At 36.0% G+C, this 8,306-nt stretch overlaps 1 long non-coding RNA gene across 3 annotated transcripts; it reads right to left on the bottom strand.

Annotated features, from left to right (window-relative positions):
* Window positions 1-296: 296 nt before the first annotated feature.
* Window positions 297-4,180, bottom strand: LOC139847141 (uncharacterized). 3 transcript variants are annotated; one of them, XR_011759334.1, is made up of 4 exons: window positions 2,889-3,927; window positions 1,720-2,094; window positions 699-1,657; window positions 297-464 (listed from the first exon to the last, which is right to left on the bottom strand). It is a non-coding gene; the product is annotated as an uncharacterized lncRNA (long non-coding RNA). The 3 variants fall into 3 exon arrangements; XR_011759335.1 differs by lacking the exon at window positions 297-464 and adding an exon at window positions 3,978-4,180 and having other exon boundaries at window positions 566-1,657; window positions 2,889-3,638; XR_011759333.1 differs by lacking the exon at window positions 297-464 and having other exon boundaries at window positions 566-1,657.
* Window positions 4,181-8,306: the final 4,126 nt, after the last annotated feature.

Genomic DNA, 8,306 nt, shown 5'->3' with positions numbered 1-8,306 from the left:
CGACAAAGCTTTTTTAAGTAATTAGTCATTCAATAAAATCAGAACATTATATTTCGTTATACGTAAAAATAACCGTGCCAAATTTATTGAAATTATTAAACAATTATTGTGGTGAAATATAGATGTAATAATCTCAATGCAATGTGGCATTATATGTATATGTTACAAATATGTATACTTCATTTTCATAAGGTGTCATCATTTACAGATAAATGATAACGTTATAGAGTAAATTGATATTGTCATTGTCATACGTATATATGATAATAACATTATAGACTATAGGTATTGCCATATATATTAAAAAATTAAAATATATCCACACACATAAGTTGCGGAAAAATATACAATGCTTAAGAAGATGAACCATATACGTAAACAAAGAATAGTAATACAAGAGAATTTTTGAAGTAGTCAAAGTGCAATCACTCTTAGAATGCCTTGCGTAATCATAAATATGAAACCTGAAAAACAGAAAAACCAATTATCAAGCTTCAAACTATAAGTTTGAACAAAAAATATTTTTTTTTTTTTTTTTTTTTTTTTTTTTTTTTGAAAAGCAAGGAAATTTTATTAATATCGAATCCAAATACAGTGAGGCCTGGCGGCCACCACAAGTCTTACACGAAATTACAAAATATTAAGTACAAATTAACGGAGTAGAAGTGCAGAGATTGCACCCCAAAGCCAAACATTACCTAAGACACTAACATGATAGATGCACTTTCGGATTGTTCAACCAAGTTAACCATTCGATTTTCACTTTCTTTGCACGAACAGATATCCATTCAAAAGATTTGATTTGTATTTCATTTAGAGCCACCGGGCCGCTCCATGATTTTCCATGGAACGCCATGTTGTTCCGGTTTTTCCAAATGAAATACGCACAAACCCACTCGATCGCTTGCCAAATGAATTTCCCGTCACAAGTTGTAGAAACCGCGGTATTGCCTCTCAAGATTTCGTTCAGACTTAGGTTTGTGAACGCGCCAAGACCCCACCAATTATGTACTCGTTCCCAAACTTCCATTGAGTGTTTACAGAAAATAAAACAATGCTCAATTGATTTCACATCATCGTCACACAAGGGATATCTAACCGAATGCAAATCCACCCCCCTTTTGTCAAGTTCTAATCTAACAGGCATTCTTCTTTTTAATTACACGCCATGCAAAATTTTTGAGTTTTTTAGGGATTAAATTGTTGCGATATGTACCCACCGAATCTGTAATACCTACGAAAACTTGCTGGTCAATAATCGAGCTCATTTTTTTCACAGTATAAGTTCCATCAAATGCTGCAGTCCATCTCCACTTGTCGTGATTGGCAAACGCAAACCCGAATCCGTGAAGCATCTCGATCAGTTTTGACAGATCGCTAGAAGCACGCCTTGCCGGAGGTCAGACCCAAATCCAATTCAAGATTAAACTACCTGCTGATCCAGGACTTGATCCTGACATAATACCCAAGTACCCCATGACCCTACAATTAATTAGGACATCCTTCCAAGCCTCCAGATTGTAGAGTCTAGGAAAGGTGATACTTAGCTTGTTGTCCCCGATCCAATGGTCATTCCAAAAAGATGTTGAAGCGCCATCACCAATGCGTTTGACAAATAAGTTTTTGAAAGTGATGTTTATGCCTTCAATTTCAAATCCTGCCAAAACAATGTTACGCCACGTGCCAAGAGATTGTGAATTATTAATATTTTGTAGCTACCTGACTAAATCAGCTGGAAGAATGGCCGTTAGCAACTCAGATCGAGACGGTTCAGTCTTGTGGATCTCTGAATTGAAGATGGAAAGGAGTATGTAGAAACCAACCCACTATTGTATTAGGATTTTGTTCTTTTAAACATTTTGGCAGAAACATAAGATGGTAATCATAACACCAAACAATATCCCCTTCCTTATGATGTTGTTTTACCACATATGCAAACGTTTGATTCGAATTCTTGTAGGCGTCAAATGGTGAATTCACACTTCTAATATTTGTAAGTCAATCCTCTTGAGGAAGCCCAAGATAATGAAAGAGCGGCCACAAGATATTGTTACAGTACTCATTGTATATAACTGAAAATGATCCGCATCATCTCTGTACGTTTTATGATCGAATCATTTGTTACGATAAGTAATAATTTTTTAAAGATAATATTTTAAATATAAAATCAGCCTTCTTAGCTAAACATTCAGAAAGTGATTTTTGTCCAATTTCAGTATATCCTACTTTTGGTAATCATCGTACCTTTGACAGATAACTCTTATAAAAGCAGGAAATGAAGATTCTAAAAAGCTAAATCGAACTCATAAAGCTAAAGGTGTAACCATCTAAAATCGAAACAATACACCTTCAAATCTATAGTTCTATACTATACTTTATGCCTGCTTCTATCTTCTATCTGTTTAAATACTACAGTTTAAATAAGTTTAAAAGTCCATTATTGACTATCCAAAACTGCCTATACTATACTTCATGACCTCTATACATTTTTATAATTTTTATTGACAACTAAGAAGTATGCTTAACCAACCTAAGATAAATGATCATACTTTCAGTTTCATGTTGTTAGAAGCAATACAAGTGAAAATATCTCAATAAGAACCAAGAATAGACAAATATGTTTAACCAACTTAAGATAAATGATACTACTTTCAGCTTCACTTATTGTAAAGTCGGGTCTTAAACTTGGATCGTTTTGCCAACATTTTTCAAGAAGCTTGACAAGCGTTGTCTGAGAGTTATATGATTAGTGTAACAAAATAGTATTAAAAGCACAAAAAGAAAAATGAATAAATGATGATGAATGACCAGTTTTATGAATACGTGTGTTTCAAGAACCAACTGGTTAAATCTAAGTTATGATGAAACAATCGAAAGAAGGTGCTTACATATATCTCATTAAGAGCATAATGTTTCTCAAGATCATCAAGCACTCTAGATTCATTTAAGTAAGACAATTTGGTCATGTCATCCAACTCACCATGGTCTGTATTGACATCTGTTAGTAACAGAATTTCTGCAGAATTCAAAATCTTCACAAGACATGAAAAGATAAGGTGGTCAATATCAACTAAATAGTTTCATTTGCCAAATAATCCTCTAACATAGATCTAAATGAATGGGTCATTCTTTTTATTTTAAAGTTAGTGCCATTATAGTCTACAACAATGGATCAATTGGTTTAAAGTGGCTGAAAGGCATGTATTTGACAAATAAATTAAAAACCCATTCTTTTATGATCATAATTGTTCTATATTGATAATTTTTGTAATCATTTTTTGCAATTTACAATTGTTAATAAATTTTAATAATGTTTAAAAGAAGTATTTGAAGCTCGCTTGAGTCCAAGCTGACCCTTTCTAACCAATGTTCTTAACCCACTCATTTTGTCACCTTTATATTCGAAAATAAAAAGTAGCAGAGAATTATCAAAAATACATAAATTCATGTTTTACAACAACTCGGTGAGAAACATGTTACGAATATAAAAGCAAAGATACCTACAGGAGTGATAATAGGCTAGACATATCCATGGTACCTACAATCAACATCATGAAATATTAATAACCCAACCTCCAAAGATTATAGTGAGTGTTCTCGTCCTCTTAAGTACTCCAAAGCATCTTTGAGCTTCATCACTGGGAAGATATGATTGTGAACATATATAAGTAAATAAACAAAATTGCACAACAATATATAAGTAAACAAACAAAACATAATATCCATTCCTTCAAACATCTATTTTGATTTCAAAAATAAACAGTTTAATGATTTTGTAAAGCCTACAAACATCTGTTTTGATTTCATAATCATTGTAGTGCAATTTTGTAAACAGTTTAATGATTTCGTAAGTTATCCATCATAAACCCTAACAATTTCACAAAAAAATTCATTGATCATTAAAAAACTATAATAAAATGGAGAATCTAATTCATATCTAAAATACAAAACCTAAAAAATGATTTCAACAATCATACCCGTTCTTCCATCACCTACAAACATGAGATTTATGATTAGATTAAACATGGATAGAATTAGATTGATGAATGATGATGCTAAAAAACATAAATAATAGAACTGATTTATCATAGCAGTTAAAATACTTGCAAATCAATGATGTAAAGAGATAGGTAACAGATAGTTCTTCGATTATGATTATCCGTGGTTTGTTTATGATGATCAAGTGTTGGTGCTTGATTAACAACGTTAGTATCATACAAGGGTGGGTGAATACAATTTCTTTGAATTAATTTATCAATTAATCACAGTTTAATATTCAAGCATGTAATTTAAATAGAGTTAAACATAATTTTTTAACTGTTATTTTTTATTGATTAAATCACAAAGAATTACAACTATTTTTGGCGGAATGATAGTTGGTTAATACAGATTTACCTAGATTATAGCTATGAGGATAAACTTAAAGCTATTACACGTTTTGGACTCTCAATCACAAAACCCACACCACTAGTTGTTACAATAGTGGATACAATAATTTATAGTAGTCCTTTTATTCGTGTAATTGTTCCATTGTCCACTGGTACATAGGATGTCTGTACTTGTGGGGACAACTGCATCAGAAGTGTGTTCTCCTTTTTCCTCTTTGGTAGCTATTTGTAGGAACACTCTAATTTGGTTTGGCACCACTATTTGTTTAAACAAATAGAATGTTGTGTTCCCTAAGCATTGACAAAGTATAGCACATGTCTGCACATGCGTTAAACTTCTGCATTCCCATGTGGTCTTGGAAGGTCACTTGTCAGCCGCCGACGCGTGTCCTTTCCTGTTCAACTTTGTCTTTGACTTCTGTTGAATAGTACAATTGATGTAGACCACTCAGAAAACTACTATGCTTGTAATGGAGCATAGCTGTCTTATGTAGTAAGCTGCATTCCAGCTGTGCTGGTTCTTCATTGGCGAGACACTTGATATTCTTGAATTGCTGAGTATACATCCTGTGCTAATTGAAGAACACTGTCCACCTTGTGCTGGTAGACTGAGCAGCAAATTAAACACTCGACACAGCAATATTTGCTGTCTATACATAAACAAACTTGTGCTGGCTGCACATAACATTTTAGTGCAAATAAATTACAGTTTTGTCATAATTAAATCCTTAATTATTTTGGGGACGCAACAATCTCCTCCTATTTGATGATGACAAAACCTATGACATTAAGAGAAAACACTAAAGCCAGCACTAAGGGACCTAATGAAAAATAGGTAGTAAATTTGTCCCTTTTAGGTTTGTTTTGGGATCTTTTGCTGAGTTATCTATATCTTATAAAACGATATGATTTTGAAGATAAACTCATTTCATTTTCACTATAGCAGAGTATATACATACATTTATAAAATAGTATAATGAAAACTGAAATAACAAAAGATACAATTATAACACAAGAAGGCTATCTGTCTTTATCTTTATCTTTATCTTTATCTTTATCTTTATCTTTTTCATCTTCAGATAGCTCTTCTTCTTTCACTTTGAGGGCTGCCCAGGCTTCATCAAACAAGTAAGGCACTTCAGCAGGGTCGAATACTGGAATCTGAGGAGGTAGAATGATGGGATCTCTTCTGTGTGGTCCTTCACCAGTAGATTTCTTACCTTTAGGCTTTTGAGAAAGAACTTCTTCTACATTCACTACTGGTGCATTCCCATACTTTACTGCTTTGTTGAAGAGCTCTTGAAGTTCAGGTTTCAGTGTATCTTTGATACCACTTTTACCTTTGCCAATAAAGTACTGCAGTATCTCCATCCATTCACTGAACTCTAAGGTTCTCAGTTTAGTGTAGTCAATTCTTTCCTGAACATTACCTTCTCTGCTGACAGAGAAAGCCCTTTTTGTGCCTTTGTGCACCTTGATGATCTTGCTTGGATTTGATCTTCTGGTTAGCACATCACCATATCTGCTCCTATAGTAATGATCAGATAATTCTATTGTACGTTAAGTTTCTATAGGAGCATCAGCAGGTGCTTTCTCAGCAGCTTCCAGTTTATCGAATGCCTTGTCCTGTTCTTTAACAATAGCTTTGGCTAACTTGAGGGACTCAGCCGCTTGCTTCTTATCAGCAGCCAACTTAGCTTCTTCTTCCTGAAGCCTTAGCCTCTCAGCAAGTTCAGCATCAACATCCTCCATTCTTTGCTTTTCAACTTGTAGACCCAGAAGATAGTCATTGGCAGTAATGTTGAGGGATTTTGCTGTTGCAATCATCTCCCTGCCCTCAGCAATTTTAAGGGCATCACGATATTGCCTCAGATCCATATCCAGTTGCCGAGCCTCATGAAATTGAGCTTTCTCTTCATCAGTATGTAGACTTTGACCACTGTTATTTAGATACACACCAATTTCAATGCCATAAGTCAAGGCAGTGATATAGAATGGTTGATCAAGTGGATGATGCAGCAATCTAACTTGGCGTATCCTTTCAGAAATAGTTACTTGTCTTTGCTCAAGTAATTCAGGTACAGTGATCTCCAGCCTGTAAGCCTCTCTTTCATCTGGATTCATCCTTCTTAGATCTGGCTCACCTCGTGCAACTGAATCATCTTCCCAAGTTGTGTGTTTATCATGACGTTTTGGGGAAGATGGAGGATACATGATTGATTCTACTATGCCAGAAGAACTTACTGAGTACTGATCAATACGTTCACCCTGTGTCCTGTTAAAATAAGCAAGAGTCCGGGTAGAGATAGGTGATTGAACAAATAGATGGTCTCCTCTACCCCAGACTGTGAAATTAGTAGGATCAACAGTATCAGCATCTTGTTTAGCACCCAGCTCAGCCACGTTGGCTGGGTCTTCAACATTTGTTACACCCAGCAGCACACTACTGGCTAGGTCTTCAATCACAGCACTCCTTGCTGTGTCTTCGGTACCAGCTGACTGTTCAGTATCAGCTGGCACAACTGCCGTGGTATCTTCATTAGCTGCCTCAAATAAGGGTCCTTTCCTTAGGGGCTGGTTGTCCCTAGGCGCAGATTTTACCCTTTGTTTATCGATTGGCATGGGTTCAGCTGATGATTCTTGTGTTGATACTGGTTCTTGTGGAGGTAGATAGGGAACAATTGCTAAGCGCTCCCCCTCAGCTAATTCATCCTCATCAAGGTTGATGATGTCTGCTTGCTGTTGATGTGCAGCTGGCTGAGCAGAAGATGCTGGTCGAGAGGATTGGCTGGTTTCTAACATTGCATCTAGCCATTTCATGAAAACATCAGCTCTAACTCCTCCTGACTCAGTAGAAGCTAAGTAATCTTTTATCTGTTCAGGTGTCATCTTCTTAATTCTGTCTGCTCACTCAGCATACAACTTTGCTTTCTTTTTTATCATATTTACCATGAACTTAGCATTTCTTTTCAAAACATCCCTTTTGTGTTCAGCAATGCTGAGAAGTTCATCATGAATTTCACGCTTTTTAGGATCGAGGGATCATACATGCTCAATTTTATGTTATTTCAGAGCAGCATATGCCTTAAATTTAGTGTTGAAAGCAGCATCTAGTTCTTGCTGTCTCTTCTGATGCCTCTCTAGTTTTCTTTTCATTTTTCGTTCAATAGTTTGAGAGACAGCAAAAGATTCAGCTATAGCCAGTTCAGACACATCACTAGGCTTACTGCTAGAACCAATATCATCCACAGATGTGGCAGACACACTGGGTTGAGATTCACCAGCTGCCTGAACACCTGCTTCAGTATGAGCGTTGCTGGGCTTAGTGCCAGAACCTTGACCAGTACCATCATCACCACCATCATCACCATCCCTCCTCTGCTGTTTTGGAGCCTTTTCATGCTCTTGCTCCCCCTCAGATTGTTTTCTCTTTTTAGATTTCTTTTTAGACTTCTTCTCCTCCTTTTTGTCATCAGCAGGGGCAGAAGGATGAGCAGGGGAGACCTGTGCATCAAGGTCACTATCTGAATCAGGAACAGAATAAGAAAAGTTGTTCCAGTCAGCATCAGTAGGAGATAGATGGGCACCAGGATCTACACCATATTGCATGAGACATAGGTTTGAAATTCTGATTTCATTCCTTGCAACGCCCATGGCCATTTGATCAACAGTGGCCCTAACATCAGCTTGTAGGGCAGCCATTCGTTGCATAGTCTCCACCATTTGAACATAAGCAGAGGCAGGAAATATTGTGGCCATTTGTTGTTCCTGCGAATCCAATCTCTCTTCTAAAACCCTATTCTCCTCATTTAGAAAGAGAATCCTTCTGTTGGCAGCATCAAGTTCAGTTTGAAGATGGGCAATATGATCAGTATATTCATTTTGAGAGATGATTCGCCTTTTTAGGTCCTCCTCTTC

Source organism: Rutidosis leptorrhynchoides, chromosome 5 (genome assembly GCF_046630445.1).
Source record: "Rutidosis leptorrhynchoides isolate AG116_Rl617_1_P2 chromosome 5, CSIRO_AGI_Rlap_v1, whole genome shotgun sequence".
NCBI lineage: Eukaryota > Viridiplantae > Streptophyta > Magnoliopsida > Asterales > Asteraceae > Rutidosis > Rutidosis leptorrhynchoides.
The sequence above is the reverse complement of the archived record's forward strand: the minus strand, read 5'-3'. Positions and strand labels throughout refer to the sequence as shown.